Genomic DNA, 16,906 nt, shown 5'->3' with positions numbered 1-16,906 from the left:
TCCTAAATTCGTCGCTGGGAGAGCTCGTGGAAACCGTCAAATCCATGGGGGGCGCAGAGGCGTTCCAGTGCCTGAAGCAGGTATTTGGAAACGACTACGAAATTCTGCTTCGTAAAGGTATATTCCCATACAGCCACGTTAATTCTTTTGTGGTGTACGACGAATTGGCTCTGCCGGCAAAATCTGCCTTCCAAAATGATCTCACGGGGGAAGATATATTTGAACGTTTTGGATGCTTGAATCTGAGGGATTATAATGCATTGTACCTGAAAACGGATGCTGATGTAATGCAGCACTTTCGACGACTGTGCTACGACGCGCGTGGATTGCAATTGCTTCATTGTGTTTCTCTGGCGTCCTTTCGTGGCAATGTGCTCTAAATTACACGCAGGCAAAATTGGAGTTAATCATCGATGAGGACATCTACAGAACCATCGAATCGGGTGTTAGGGGCGGGCTCTGTCAGGCGAGCAGGCGTCATTTGCGGGCTAACAACCCTCTGTGTAGTGGCTATGATCCCGATAAAGAGGAGGTGTACATATCATACATAGATTGCAACAATCTTTACGGATTCAGTATGGTAAAGCACCTCCCCGTCGGCGATTTCGAGTGGGTCGAGGATTTTAGCTCTGTAGATTTTATGCGTCACCCCACGGATTCGGAGGTGGGGTATGTGTATGTGTGTGACTTGGAGTATCCAAAATCTATCCACGCTCTAGCGCGGTACTTCCGCCTGGCTCCCGAGAAGGCGGTGGTCCCGGAGGAATGGCTCCCGCCATTCCAGCGAGGTCTTCTCGAATAATTAATGTATCAGCCAGCTAACAGCAAAAAGCTGTTGCTGACGTGCAAGGACAAGGTCGAGTACGTCGTTCATTACGCACTGCTCGCACTCTACTGTAGATTGGGCATGAGGGTGACAAAAATTCACCGAATCCTAAAATTTCGTCAGGCACCATTCCTGCATCCCTACATTGAGGACAATGTTGCCAGGCCCGTTGCCTCAGGCACGACGTTCGAAAAAAAATTCTATAAAATCTCAAATAATGCGGTTTTTCGGAAGAACGCTTTTAAATAAATTTAACATGAGGGATATTCGAGTAGCCTTCGATGAGGAGACGGCGAGTCGCCTCGGGAGTCGGGCAGATTGCGTGAGAATGGAAATGTTGTCCCCCGATTGTGTCATGTACGAAATGCACAAAAGAAAAGCGCGATGTGATTTCCCCTTGCAGATTGGCTTCGTGATTTTATAACTGAGTAAATTAACCATGTACTCGTTCTACTACGAAACTCTGCTGAGCAAGCTCATTTGTCCAGTGATTACCTTCTACTTTGACACGGATTCTCTGATCTTCCACCTATTCTGCAAGGATTATAGAAGATCAGTTACGTGTGATCGCCGACGACCATTTAGACTTGTCTTCCTTCGATCGGGGTCATCCACTGTACAGCGAGAGCAATCGTAGTAGGCTTGGTGCATTCAAAAGTGAAACCGGTAGCATACCCATAGAGGAAGTAATATGCTTGAAAGCCAAAATGTACTCCATCAAACTAGCTGGGGGAAAACAAATTGCAAGAGCTAAAGGGGTCAAAAAGAACATTGTGCACAAACACCTCCTCCATGATACGTACCACGATACCCTGTTCAAGCACACTAGCGTATCGCACGAACAGGTGTCAATAGTGGGGAAGAAACAGTGCATGTACACCATCAGAAATGTGAAAAGAAGTCTAATGGCGTACGAGGACAAACGATACCTCTACAATGACGTCGACTCCTACCCATACGGAAGGTGCGAATATGGTAAGCTTTGGTGCATGATGGAGATAGCGTGATTTAACTGGGCATTCTTTCTCTCCTCAGATAATGCAGAGGATGAGAAGGAGTAGCGTCAGTTGGACCAGTGGAACGACATGGTACCTCGTTCTCTTCTCGCTCGTCTCATGCACGCTGGCGCTGGACGCCTGCAACTGAAGACGCATGAAGCTCGAGAAGGATAAGCACACCTACCCGCTTGAATGCCCTGGTGATATCTTGACTATCAAAGATTGGCATGTGGTACCTATGCGGTCCGACATTAAGCTGGACAAGAACGCCTACTGGATCGCTACGCACCTGCCTTCAACCACTGGACGTGAGAGTCCAGTGCACGTGGAATGTGTCAACTCACGGAGGATGAAGCTTTTCTTAGCCACTGTCCCAGAGACACCTACGTGATTCGTCACTTCCGAGGAACCATGCCCAGCATCAAAGGAATCAATCTCTCCAAGGCAGCCATGATGTACTCATTAAACGTTGCAATGTATTCCTTTTGTCTGTCTAAGATAGAGCTGTAGCGGGGTCACTGGGTTGGCCGATCAGCTGTCCTAGAAGGAGCCAATCAGCGCGAAGTGGATGGATCAATCAGCAATCTGTAGGTTTGGAGGGGCCAATCTGCGTGAAGTGGGCGGGGCCAAAAGGGGTTCTGTCAATCAAAGTGGGGTCATTTTGAACCAATCAACGTGAAGGGGTGGAGCCAAAAAGGGGCCTGTCAATCGAAGTGGGGTCATTTCAAACCAATCAGCATGAATGGGGGGCGAGCCAAAAAGGGGCCTGTCAGTCAAAGTGGGGCCACCAACCAGAGGGATTAGAACTGGCTTGTGTTGGATTAGAACTGGCTGGTGTTGGATTAGAAATTTCTAGAACTGGATTAGAAAAAGGATGTTCTTATAGCGGTCCCCCCTATACTACTGAAGGTTTCTTTCCCATCTTACGCTGCAACAAATACTGGACGAGTTCGTAAACGGAGGAGTGCCTGATGGGATTGCCAGACACGGATACACAGCCCTCGGGGTCCCAGGAAATAACCTTCTTTAATTCCGAGACAACACTTTGCTCTTCCTCTTCGTCAACAACAAGAGAAAGGAGCGAATAGCCAAGTCATTTGTAGCATTGGATGCCTTGTTTTTACTGTTGTAGAGATCGAATCCGTACTGCTTGAGAATGCGATGCAATGTTTGCAGTATGAGTCTCACTTTGACGTCATCACTCTCTTTCGAGGAAAGAATGTTTCCGCTGGTGCTGGTCACTCCAATTTTTCTTGGCCATTGGCGAACAAGTTCAACACAGCAGAAAGTAGGAGAAGAACCACTGATGAAAGAACGCCCGGTCCCTGCTGCTGAGACTGATAGTGCTTCAAACGTAGCTTATTCTTGTGAATCTTTTTGTAGGCGAGCCAACTTAAGAAGCGTTTGTGCTTCTTCAAACCCACAAACGTGTCTGGAGCTAGAGCCACCTTTCAATTCAATACATTGAGACAAATTTCAGAGAGGTGTTTCATGTCAGACGAAGAAGAAAGTCTCTAGATGTCGCAACGCTGTGGAGGTGTTCGAGTAGAGAGCACTTTAAGTAAAGTGAGGTGAGGGCAGAGATTCATTTCAGAGCGTAGATGTATTGACGTTCTCCTGGAAAGATATTGATACACAAATTGTGGTCCTCGTGCACATAACTATGAAGATCCAGGAGAAAATAAGTGTGGGCGACAACATCGCTTGTTTATATGTGTCCAGAAAATACTCCAATCTTTTTCTCCCAAATAGCTGTTGCCTGAAGTGTTCCTTCTGGTGGACGCTGCACACAGTGTGCCACAGGACGACATAACTGGCTGTGTAGGATATAGTTCTAAAATGGCTACTGTCGGCAATGTTGTTTTGAACGAGTAAGCAGATCGATGTGTTGGCCTGGTGTGAACCCCGAATGAGAATTGGTCACCTCCTCCAAGGAACTGGTATCGAAGATGTTATCATCAACGATGATGAGCGTAGCGCACGACATGCCCACTCTCATGGTAGCTCCTTGGTAAATTTTATAGTGTCCCTAAATTCTTCCTGCATGCTCGGCGAAGCATATTTCTGCGTCAAGAATATTTGTGATGGAAGCTTGTCCACGAAGTCGTTCAGGTTGCTCAGCATGTTCACAATGAACGTAAATTTGCTGCACATGGAGGGACCACTTAAGATGTAGGAAAAAGAAACGAAAAGGTTCCAGGGAAGACATGGTGCATGTGCACACGCCGAGCTAATAAAAAGAAGAGACGGAGACTCGTAGCAAAACACATCTCTTTTATTTACACGTCGTTGTTGTCCTCAGAATCGAAACTGTGTTCCCAATAGAGATTATCCACGCTAAAGTTGCCTTTCTTTTTTGTCAGTCTGTCCACCACTAAGACACTAAGGCCGTCTTGATCTTGTCCCCACACATTTCTTGACGTGCTTGCAACCATACCTGGCAGTGCATTTCAAAGGCTTTCTCCATGATTTCACGATGCCGCGAATAAATGTCTTTTCCTTGCGACAACCAGAAACACACAAGAATCAAGCACACATCGTGTTTTCCAAGTATTGGTGTGAATGATGATGATGCGAGCGCAGTGCGCGCTGCCTTTATGCAAATAAACACGCGCAAAGAAACAAGAGCAAAACCAAAATGGAGAAGCAATCCGCGGAGTGTGTGCGCAGTGGAAGGAGAAAGCGAAACTGAAACCGTGCATAACGAGCTGACTGCTGAATTCCAGCCAATGAAGGTGGCACTAGGAGCACTCGTCCATGCGTAGTGGCCGTGGAGCGGCCCAAGTCACTTGCTCGCTGGCTCTCTGGAATACAGACGTGCGCTTCGTCGCTCTGGCATCCGCGCGCCGGCTCAGCTTGTGCCTGGCTGTCGTGGGGATCGGTCACATCGTCTTCACGGGGAAAAGGTGAGGTATTTGCCAGTCTCGATGTTTGTGCATTGTTTTACTGTGACTTTTTCTCGCATGTTTGCCGTAGCGGTTAGACCGTATTCCCAGAACGCACATGTTTAGACTTGTTTATCAGTGACCAAGCCTTTTCTCCGTGTTGACAAACGTTTAGTGTTGAGAGCATTTTGTAGTTGTCGTATTGTGTTGTGCGGTGACGTTGTGCTTAGGCCTAGTCAATCACCTTTCCCCGATGTGTACTGTTTTCTGCGTGATGTCTAGCAGTACCGGTTAGGTCTTTTCCTTGCGCTCTGGCACACCTTGTTGAATAGTGTTGCAATTTTACCTGCTGCTAGTATCTTGTTGTGTTCTGTCTTTCTTGCATAGAGCTATGATGCTGGCGCCGTCTGGTATGATGCCTTGCAACTAAGTGGCCACCCGTCGTTGATCTCTGCAAGTACCAGGCCGCCAACAAGCAGCATGGCGGGCACTTGTCACGCGGACATTCCGGAGCGGTTTCTTCACCAGGGCGTAGTTGATTTTCGAGTAAACTGTTTCTCTCCACTCTATTTCTATCTATATCTTTTTCTTTATGGACTCTCGTTGCCCACGAACACACAACTGGCCTGAACAAGTTAGATGCTCCCCAATTAATGTGATGACTCACTGGATGATCCTAATTGCTGTGGGGGGTCCCAAATTGCTCTAATTGCTAATTAGATTCTGTTTAAGGCCAGTTGTGAGTTGTGGGCTACGAGAGTCCATCCCATACTACTCCCGCATACTGTCCACATTCTTAACGCGGTTGTTACGTTTGTGGCTTCCAGCGATACTATCTGAAAATGCCCACTAACAAGAGCAGAAGAGGCAAAAAAAGAAAAAAATAATATATTTGTAACAGGACGCATCGGTTGAGGTTCCCCGAAGTACATTCTACAGCAGAAGAGTGACGACATCAAGCACAAACGACCAAGCAAAGACCACCAGTCCACGTAAAGGTCTGGCAAAAGCCGATGACAGCAACCCGACGGCACCCGAAATGGAGTCATTAACAACAAGTAATCTCACAAGCAATCCGACAAGTCTACCCGTGAATCAGATCGGTTGCGTACCGAGTTCTTGTCAAGTGAATAAGAATGTTATTCAAGAGTCCCTCAAGCGCGAGGACGGTCCCTGCGCCACAGAGCCCGTGCAGAGCCTCGACATAAACATAGAAAATAATCTGGCTTCTCCCGAGGAGAGCTTGAGCAACGTTGACAGCTGCGCCACTGAATCACACCCAGAGCCCCAAATCAGTGATTCTGAAACCACAGCGCACAGCCACAACACGGATGAGATCACCGAAGCATAAGTACTTGCTGACGCTTTCCGTGAATATGGGGAAGGTACACTGCCAAATTCATCAACCACAAAGGTAGAGGCCATTTGCATGAACATAACATTTACTGTGAGCTATGGGCTAACATGGTCAGTTGTTGACAACCTCTTGAAGCTTATCAACTCACTCTATGGTTCCTCAAGCGATGTGCTACCAGGCAGTAAATATGTCCTCCGGAAGCTCTGGTTTCCAAAGGCCGATAAGTATGCCAGTCAACACTCCCAGCAAACCATCAATATCCCACAGACCTCCCAAATTGGTCTCACACGTCACAGATGTCACGCGTATCCTCACAACGTCCGCTGTATATCCACCATGAGACGTCACAAATATCCCCCAGTGAATATTCTGTGGATATACTACGAATATCACAACAATGACATTTCTTTACCTTACAAGGATTTATTGTGTCGATAACAGCCATTTCCAGCATTCTCAGACGTGGCAATTTCTCACTTTTTCCTCATAATAACAATATTGATTTTATACCCTCTTATCCATACCTTTTCTAATCATATTTGTAACGACTCATCACGTATCGCACCATAGTCAATAAACAAAAGAGAGAGAGAAAAAAAAACATATTTTACCTTTTCCACGGGAATTATAATGATCGGTCACGTATGTTGAGGGATATAACAAGAATGAAGTTCCCAACAAGCGCGAGCCGAAGCGTAACGACGTCTGCCTCATCGCCATCGCCATCCCCAACCGCCGTTTCAAACAGGCGAGGCGCGTCGTGTCGTCGTAGCGGTTCGGTAGGATATGACATGTTACACGGAAGGGTCTTTGGAACCTCAGCATCATGCGTATTTTGTACTGGAATCTCGGGAGCATCGAGGCAGTACTGGCCAGTACGTCGAACAACTACGTTGTGCATAACAACGATTGTCGTGGTGTGCGAGAGCTAGCGTTCCTTTGTTCTCCGGCTTTGCAGTTAAGGTGAGTTCGTTCTTCCTTTTGCCTCACTTAAGATTTGTGCGTTTTTTTTTCAACAATCACATGTTGTAGATGTGTGGAGCAATGACAGCTTTGTATCTGAGTAAACAGCTGTAGTTTGCTTTACCTGCAGAGTCTGGTGCGTATCACTGACGAACTCATGCGAACGGCAGAACTTTGTGAGATTGTGTGTGTACAGCTACAAAGTGCAAGTCCAATTCTTCACATCTCTTTGATTTAGGATTTGATTGGGAATGATCAAAGCAATGGTGAAGCAAATTCTATTAACTATGCGCAGCCTGCTAGTAGATAAGCTTGGCTCAGCTACAGTTGTCTTTCAAATAAAGGATAGCAGTTATGTTTTCACGTTCGACTGCACTGTTTTTCAAAGTTCCTTGTTTTTGCATGACCGCTTATCTTTCTTAAATGTCACATGGACGCGATATGACTCTAGATTAATAAAACATGACTGTTTTACAGTATCCACACACAACCATGGATAGCCTCACACATGTGTAAAGTTACTGGTGTCTCTACAACACTGAAGAGCCAGGCATAAACCGGAAGACGTCGCTTGGGTCTGCCAGTGATTAGGCTGCTTCCGCATGTAACCATCTCTACTGCAAGAGAAACTGCGGTAAGTCACTGTCTTGCATTTGTTCCCACTTTTTGCAGAGTGTCTGTTCTTTACGCCTATTTATGGCAGTGTTTGAGCTGCTATCCCAATAGATGGAATTAACTATGTTATTGATTATCTTTCAGGGATGACGGCTGCGAAGTGGCGTAGCAATCACGTGATTATTATTATTATGACCATTATTGTCTTATTATGCGTCTTGTCTGTGTCACCCGATATTGTTAATAATTAGCCTATTTATGTTGTAATATCATATTTTGTACTATTAGAAAGAGCGTTTCTTACAGTGCATGTAACATCACTGTACTTGGTTTGTGTTCAATAAACAAGAGTTCGTTGGTACGATGTTCTCTGTTGCAGAGTAGTATTTTCCGTAGAATATGTAAAAATTGCAAAAAAAACTACAAAATACAATAATAATAATACGTCCTGTATATGTCCTCTATATGTCCAAATATCCCTGACAGACATTCCTGGAACCTTCCCTGGATCAGCAAATGTGGAAGAAATACGGGTCCTCTGTCTGTCCCAGAGACGTCAACGGGCTATTCAGCCTAGTCCCTGGGATATCCCAAAATCCCAAGTGGGATATCGTGTGGACGTTTCTGTGACATATATTGTTTACTGGGCTATTATTGTCGGTATTGAAAGTCGCTGCTTGAAGACACTGAAACCATGACAGAACTAATATGCCGCACGTGAAACTTGTCGAGACAACCCAGACAACCATCAACGTCCCCAGGACATCCGAGTTTGGTCATAACGTCCAGGTCCATGATGGATGTCCACTGGATATCCCCTGGATGTCCCAAAATATCCATAAATATCCTGGATTTATCCAGTGCTGACGTTGCGGGCTGGACGTCCCTTGGACGTCTTGAGGATGTATAATATCGGACGTGTTGTGATACAGCCAATTAGGCTAACAGCTTTCATAACAACGAAGGTGTGGTGCAGTCTGGTCGCAACTAATAACTACATGCGTAAAATTACATAGCGCAAGATTTTGATGCGGATTCTTAGCAGCTATATTTCGATTGGCATCCTGCGAGTAATATTACACCAGTTTCATTTACACAATAGCTCCATAAAATAACGTGCATAGAACTACGACAGTACCAACCGTATGCGAGCTTCCCTGTGAACAAAAACAAAGAAACGTTCCCCGCCGTTCACTGCTGAGCGTCGTCTGCTGCATTAACTTGCACCGCCGCGCAAAAGCAGAAAGCGCCATGAGCATCGAGAATAACGCACGTCGTCATCATCATCATCCGCTCGCCACTGTGAACGTTCACATTCCGTTGTGCAGTTTTAAGTTTCAAGGTGAGCCTGTGAAATGTGCAATGACGCCGAAAGTTAAGGGTAAAAATATGTGTGCATGAAGGATCGTCGGGATGCAGAAAAAACTCTTTACGATTTCGGCTAACGCTTTGAGTACGCAATGCGATCAACGCGAGTGCCGTGCGTCTTGATCCCGGAATTAAGATGAGGTCTTTATAGTAAACATGCTGAATGGAAGTGATGATAATTGTGAGTCTTCAGTAGTTATCCAATCATCCGTCGCAGGGGAGGTTGTGGAAACTTATTGTTCAACGTCAGAGAGTGCTGAACAGTTTGAAACAAAAAGTACTCAACGTGATTTCCAAGACAGAAGAGAACCGAGCACGATTGTACATGGTTCGTTCACGAGCGATGTAATGAAGTAAGTAATGATGTAAGTGATGTAAAGCACACTGCTACCAATGCCGTCATCTCGAATGACATCGTTCACGCCCGTGCGATGTTGAACAAGGGAGGCGTACGCCTTTTTTGTACCACTTATGAATTTCATGATAGTACAAAAAAGGCAGCGCCTCCGGTTTTCAACAAATCAGGGGCGAGAACTTTGTCATTCGGGATTGTGGTTGGCTAGGAGCGGGCTATCAGGTAAAGATCGTTTTTAAGAAGAAAAAAAACTTCGTCAAAAGCTGCACAAGTGTGCCTAGGAGGAAATAAGACTACCAAGAGGTACCAAACACAAAATGAATAAGAGTGTCAACCCTGTGCTCCTTTCTACTGTGTTTTTTGTCAAATTTTTGATTTGGTGTATTGTTACGTATGCGACATCTTCTGAACTTGTGAACTTCTGTCACATTTACAGGGTGTAGCTCTTTTAGCTTAACTTATGCCTACTGTTTGCTGTGTTCTACAGTTTCCGACAAAAGTTAACGGAACACGTGAGCTGCATACTTTTTCTCTCGTGCGGCACCCAAGCGGTCTTCGGGAGCGGTAGAGTTCTTTGCTGAGAGAGGCGTGGATGCGTGTGCTGTGAGGAACTCGCTGCAGTAATTTCGGTATTGCTTCTCTTGAACGTGCCTACGACGCCCGTTGGGTTTCACTGCCGTGCTCTCCACCAACACGTGACTGAAATACTGTGTAAGCTGTCATCTGGTCACGTCAGATATTTAATATATAATCACAGCTATGTTCCCTAACGATTAATGTGTTTAGAACATATGTAATGCTTCTTCGCTTTTTAATTTGGGAAACACACTATCGTGTTTTCGCAATGACTTATTTTTATGTCCCGAATAATACCTGGGAGCTCCCAGTCTTCACAAACTTTCAGTGACATGGTGCTGCAGAACACTGCAGTGGTTTCGAACTCACTTCGCAGGCACTATAGTGAGAAGCAATACCGAAACTACCGCAGTATGTAGCTTGCAGCCCGCTCATCTACGCCTCTCAAACAATGACCGCGCTCAAACTCACCTGCTTCCGTCTGCCTCTCGGGTGTCTTGGCGGAAAAAAAATTGCGCAGCTCGCTTATTCCGTACACTTCTGTCAGTACCTGTACCGTTTTCGGAAAAATTTAATGCTGTTGGTTAGCACGTACATACTTTGTTTCTAGCATTCGATATGCAACGGCCAAGACAGCTATGCAAGGTGTGCCGGGGATATTCTTTCACATGAAGTGTCGGCAGTGTCTAACTGTGATATACCTGCACCCTATTTCTTTGAGTCTGGGCATACAACTCCCTCCTCAGTTATAAGAAAGTAGCTGCAATTATTGTTTTGCTAAAAGCACCAAGAGTGGCTGTGATAAATTATGTGTCGATATGAATAGTTCATGTACGGTATGTGTACAGAGGATGTTGCACGAGAGAGTGACCATCAATTATTGCAAAAAAACTACGTGAGATAAAAATTGAAAACATTCTGCATGACACTTGTGAAGGCTTTTGCTCCCAAACAGTGGTTTTCTATGAGTGTCCCTCGTTAATTAATCTGATTAGCGCAATTGAACTCAAAAATTTGCCAAGAAAAGGTAACCTTTTTGCATTAATTAGAAGGCCCATAGCCACAACACACCATTTCAGTCACAAATACAGGATGTTTCGCAAACGTTTCTACAAAAATTTGGCACACAAAAACACCCAACAACCGCCTGAGAAACCTTTCCACGACAAAATATTGAGTTCAAGATAATTACCCTAATTATTGAGGTACACTCATGCAAACCTCCTGTTTGGGTGGCAAAAAGGTTCATAAGTGTCGTGCAATAGGTTTCCAATTTTTATCTCACGTAAATTTTTTAAAAAATAATTAAGGGTGACTCTCTCGTGCAACACCCTATATATATATGACGACAAGCGTTTCATAAATGTTACTCCACTGTGATTTGCTGCGTACCTTGCAAACTCCTCAATAAATTTCTTTTCAATATACATTTAAACTCTCTTTCCATTTGTATTGTTACACATGCAAGCACCAGAAACTGTCAGGGAACAGATTAACACGTGCCACTATTTCCTTGTACGTTGCAGTAGATTACAGTAGTTTGGGATGCTGCCTCTGCACGCATAGGTGCCGGAGCATTAATGAAATACACGAAATATAGGTCCCATATAGCGTAGGTGGCAACATCCTGGTTCAGTCCTACAAATGTCATATATGACGTCTTGTGGACAAACAGGGGACGTCCATGGATGCACCTTTGACCGTCCAGCAGACGTCTACAGGACGTCCTGAGGAGTTTTGTGGATGTCCTTAGGACATCCATATGTCCAGAAATGGATGTCCAGAGGATGCCCTAAGACATATATGGTTGTCTGGGAACAGTCAGATGTGAAGACAGATGACCATTTTTTCAGTATATATACCACGCTGAAGCACATCTCGCTCGGGTCGGCATCCACCCAGACCACGCAGGAGTTCGAGCTTTGGCACACAACACCATGCACCCAATGGTCCATAGATGCCATCCTGTACTGACAAACGCTCAAACGCTCCTGTACTGACAAACTGACTGACGGCATCAAAAGGACTTTTTGATACCACTTTACCCACGCATACACACACAGCAAACGACAACACTCCAAAAACCACCCGCGCACACACAAAGTTCACACAAACTGCGACACGGAAGACCACAACCACGCAAACACAGACAGATGACATTGAGGAACACAGCGAGTCTCCACAGCCACTCACCCGCAGACACGACGCATGGGTACATCTGGCAGAAAACATCGTTAACTAGTATCCAAACACCAGCCTACCATGCAGTCACCTAACCTTCTACGAATGCGAAAACTCATGGAGAAACGTAGCTCGTACCTACATCATCTACGGATCTACAGTAACCACCTGGCTCAGAACACAGCACATATGAAGGCCTCACCCCCAAAATAGTTCCTGCATTAGAAAAACTGACACCTGAACTAGAGCTAGAATGGACATCAACTCTAGCAGCACAGCCCATACGTTTCTCGAAATATTAAGGAAACGCGCTACGCGCAACTCGCTATGATCCAGGGCCACATAGACAACATCAGTCTCACCGGCGCGGAGGCAAGCACTCTTGAACTACGCATTCAACAGCTCAACCGCGAGCTAGCCAAAAAGGAACACTCAAAAATCGGAAAACCTATTTCCAACAACGACACAAATACCGGACTCACTAACACAACACAAACCACCATCACCTTCCCAAAGAAAAGATGTACGAGAGCGACATCTTGGAACTCGTCTCCCTGAACCCCCTCGCTTCCTCCATGCCGCGAGACATTTGCGCTTCCAACGAAGCCTTCATTTTACACACGCAGAACCCTAACAAAGAACACCCAGCACATGAAACACAGCTCTGCGCGACATCGCTGAGCCACCCTATGAAAACGCTGACGTTAGCACCGTAATAGATATATCACGCTCACTATCCAGCGACGAACCACAAGTACTCTCTAGGGGGCTAACATTCTGCCTTACACTCAATGCTGTTAATTAATAGACAATCCACGAAGACATATCAGATTTTGCGAGACGACTACGTCTGAATTCTTCGCACACAACACAAGAACACAATAACGAGCTCCGACTACCATCAACCTGGACACCAAATCGTGGCCGAGAACCCTCACAAGACCTGTACATTAAACAAATAAGCAACGACATCCTTCGCGGTATTTCCCAAAGCTCGCGTGGTCACAACCTCACTAAAACACAGCCTGAAATCATCAAAGCGCTAGCTGACAGAGATGATATCATTATCAAGCCCGCAGATAAGGCTGGGAGTATCGTCATCTGGCCCACAGATACATATATTTCTGAAGCTCATAGGCAACTCAACAATACGCAACACTACCTCAAACTGGATCATGACCCAACAAAGGAATACACTGAGCTCGTAACCTATACCATTCAGGACTTCCACCAACAAAAACTCATCTCACGTGATGATCTCAGATATCTCATCCCATCAAACACTGGAGCAAGTCGTTTCTATTTACTGCCCAAAATCCACAGGGTGCATGCCAACGAGCTCTATACTGCTGACATCCCCAGCAGGCCAATTGCATCTAACAACAACACATCAACAGAAAGGCTCTCGAAATTCTTGGACCACTATTTAAACCATATTCCGACAACACTGCCATTCCACGTACAAAACACACCACACCTCCTCAGAATAATCAGAGCATAATAATATAAACGGAGAATAATACAAACAACACGAACACGTTTGGTAGGGACACAATACTCGCCACACTAGATGCGACATCACTATATACTAACATCCCACACAACGACGGAATCACAACCCTCTGCAATACCCTTTCTACAACAAACACCAGAAAAGATATAGAAACAATCCTCGCTCTAATGGACTTGGTCCTTAAACTGAACTCCTTCGAGTTCAATGGCGAATACTACCTACAAGTAGACGGCACAAGTATGGGCACACAATTGCACCCACATACGCAAATATATTCATGTGGTTCCTAGAAAACAAATTTCTTAGCGCTCTCGCATTAAAACCTACTATGTACCTTCGATACATCGATGACATACTTATAATATGGGAACACGGGGAACGTGAATTTGAAAAGTTCGTACACGTACTGAGCACCACGCATAGCACCATATACTTTACATCACAACACTCAACTCACTCAATCAACTTTCTTGACACCACAATATCACTGGAATTCCTCAAGCATGTGTTGAAATTCATTTCGTGCAATCTTGAGTTTTTCTGGCGCAAGGCGGCGAGGGCGCTCGAAGACGGGCGGGCCAGTTGATTCGATATGATGAGTGACGCTATGCTTGACCGGCCGCAAATCGTTAGATGGTGAAGTCAAGTCGGGAAAGTCTTCGAGTATCGCGGCGTAAGGGGACTCAGAAGATGCGCGCAGCAGGTGCAAAGAAGATGGTGGGATGCGGGTTGCCAGACCCGACACGCAGAGCTTGGTGTTTGCATCAGTAAGAGAGCGATGACGCATGTTGACTACAAGATGGAAATGGGAGAGGAAATCGGCGCCTAAAATGGGATGCGCGACGTCGGTCACGAAGAAAATCCAGCGGAACGTTCTCCGCAAGCCAAAGTCGAGAGTGAGCGAACGGTGTCCGTACGTCTTGATGGGGCTCTTGTTGGCGGCTTGTAGAGAAGGACCGGTGTAAATGCGGCGGCGGTCAATGGATGAGGCGGGGATGACACTGACCGCGGCGCCGGTGTCGACGAGAAATCGAATTTTCGAGGGATGATCGGTGATAAAGAAGAGGCGACCGTGGTGAGGACCGGCAACAGCGGTCGCGCCTAGTTGCCAGGGCTGGTGTTTTCCTGGAAGATGCAGGGTTCCAGGCACTTAGTCGCTGCTTTGCCGAAACGCTCATGATACCAGCAGAGCTGGAAATGTGGCGTGCGCCTGGGCGAGAAACGACGGCTGGGTGAGAAACGGGAACGCGGACGGAATGAACGTCGAGGACTTGGAGACCTGGGGCGAGCGGAGATTGCCGCTAACTGCGTCTTGAGTAGTGTGATTTCGTCTTCTAGCCGACGGGAAGAGGCTGAATCTGGGGTGGAGCTGGGTATGGATAAGCGAGACAGCACGGAGTAGAGCTGGCGAACCTCTTCGCGTAGCGAGTCGCAATTACAGCAGGTTGCAGCAGGTTGCAGAGCTCATGCTGCGCAGGGCGCTTGTGCGGAAAGCTGCAAAGCAGCAATCGTGTGGGAGGCTCCGAAAGGCGGTGTCGCTTCCATAATCCGGTCCGCGAGCTCTGACAACTCGCGAAGGGGAACAGTGGGAGAGGCTAAGAGAATCATCAGGACGGTGTGAGGAAGTCGCTGGAGAAACAGTTCTCGCAAAATCGACTCGTCTAGCGCTGAGGACTCGTCTCCGAGTAGCTGATACATCCGCCTCAGAAATTGGGTCGGCTTACGATCACCTAATTTCTCGGTAGTCAGCAGCTGCCGCAGACGTTGTTGCTGGGACTCGGACAAGCGTTTGATAATTTGCTGCTTCAGAGTATCATAAGGGTTGTCGGAGGGAGGGTTCGTCACGATGTCCCGGACCTCCGCCATGACTGAGGCAGACAAAGCAGTAAAGGCGGCGTAGTACTTCGTGTGCTGGCTGGTGATGTGTCGCTTGGTGAATTCGGCCTCGGCCAGGACAAACCACAGGGCTGGGCCAAAAGCTTGGCAGTTTGATGTCGGTAAAGTTGACCTGGGTAGAACCAGTGGCCGGATTATGATCCCCTTGGTGTTGATCCATGGCTTAATCTTGGTTGCAGGAAGGACCGAAACGTCAGGGTCACCGAATATGTGGGAGCTAGTAAGGAGCAACCACACTGGGACAGAGGTTCGATGGGGCGACAGTTTATTCCTAGAATGAGCGAGCGAGAAAGATGATCGAGATCGTGTGCGTGAAAAGGGCATGCTGTCCGTCTTCTTTTACGGTAGGTGGCCGCCACAGCTCCATGTATTAATGCGACATGCTGTGTGGTGCTTATGGAGATAAAGACAGGTAATAATGGAGAGGCACTTACACAAGTTCAGCACCGACTCTGTGATTTGCCTGGTAACCCCAAGCAGCACACAGTGCATGTAATCGACCGTCTGGCCCCAAACCAAGTCGAAGTACGGCAAGTTCATCAGTGGTGATGGGCCCTTCACACCATTTACAGTTGTGCTCACCTCCAGTGCAAGGGCCATATCCCGCCTCACAAATGAATCTGTTCGTTCTTGATCGGGAGTATCAGAGAAGAATCTCATGCTACCTGTAACGGAAACAGAAATTGTGAAGTCAAGTCAGCTTATCCCACGTTGCATGGTTTCCAACTCTGACTGAAGAAAGCATAGCTAGCATCTCTGCCTCATCCCCCCCGTATCCCCATCTGTACAAAAAAAAGAAAAGACCAGGATCATCATGCCCCGAATGACTATTACGTGATTTCATTTAGAGTACACTGGTTTAAAAATTGAAATGTATTACTTGTTTACATACAACTACTAGCACAGCTATGTATTTTGCACTTCACTGTTAAGGAGGCAACAAACAGGTATACGAGGGTGCACTTTTTATAAATGCATTGTGATACGTTGTCGACAGTGAATGTTGTCAAAAAGTTCTTGTCGCAAAAAAGTAAATAATGGCTCCAAATCGATTGAACGTTCACTGCACTCTTTTGTTCTCATGCCTCGCCCTGCGATGTCCTGGCGACAATAGCAACACATCATTTTGACGCTGCGCATCATCAGTCATTTAGAATGTGGGACACTTATACATTGATTTTGTTGTAATATCGAGAAGTGAGGTCCACTCTAAGTACTAACTCTTACTAACTCTAAGACCTACTTGTCAAATCCAAGATACCAGTTCAAACTGTACCAAAAACCCTCAATATTCTATTTCATGTGCGCATTATGTTTTCAGTGCTGTATTGCTCCGTGAGGTCACCGCGATGTTCCCGCAACCTGTTTTGTGC

Source organism: Ornithodoros turicata, chromosome 10 (assembly GCF_037126465.1).
Source record: "Ornithodoros turicata isolate Travis chromosome 10, ASM3712646v1, whole genome shotgun sequence".
Taxonomy (NCBI): Eukaryota; Metazoa; Arthropoda; class Arachnida; order Ixodida; family Argasidae; genus Ornithodoros; species Ornithodoros turicata.
This window is presented reverse-complemented; position numbering follows the sequence as displayed.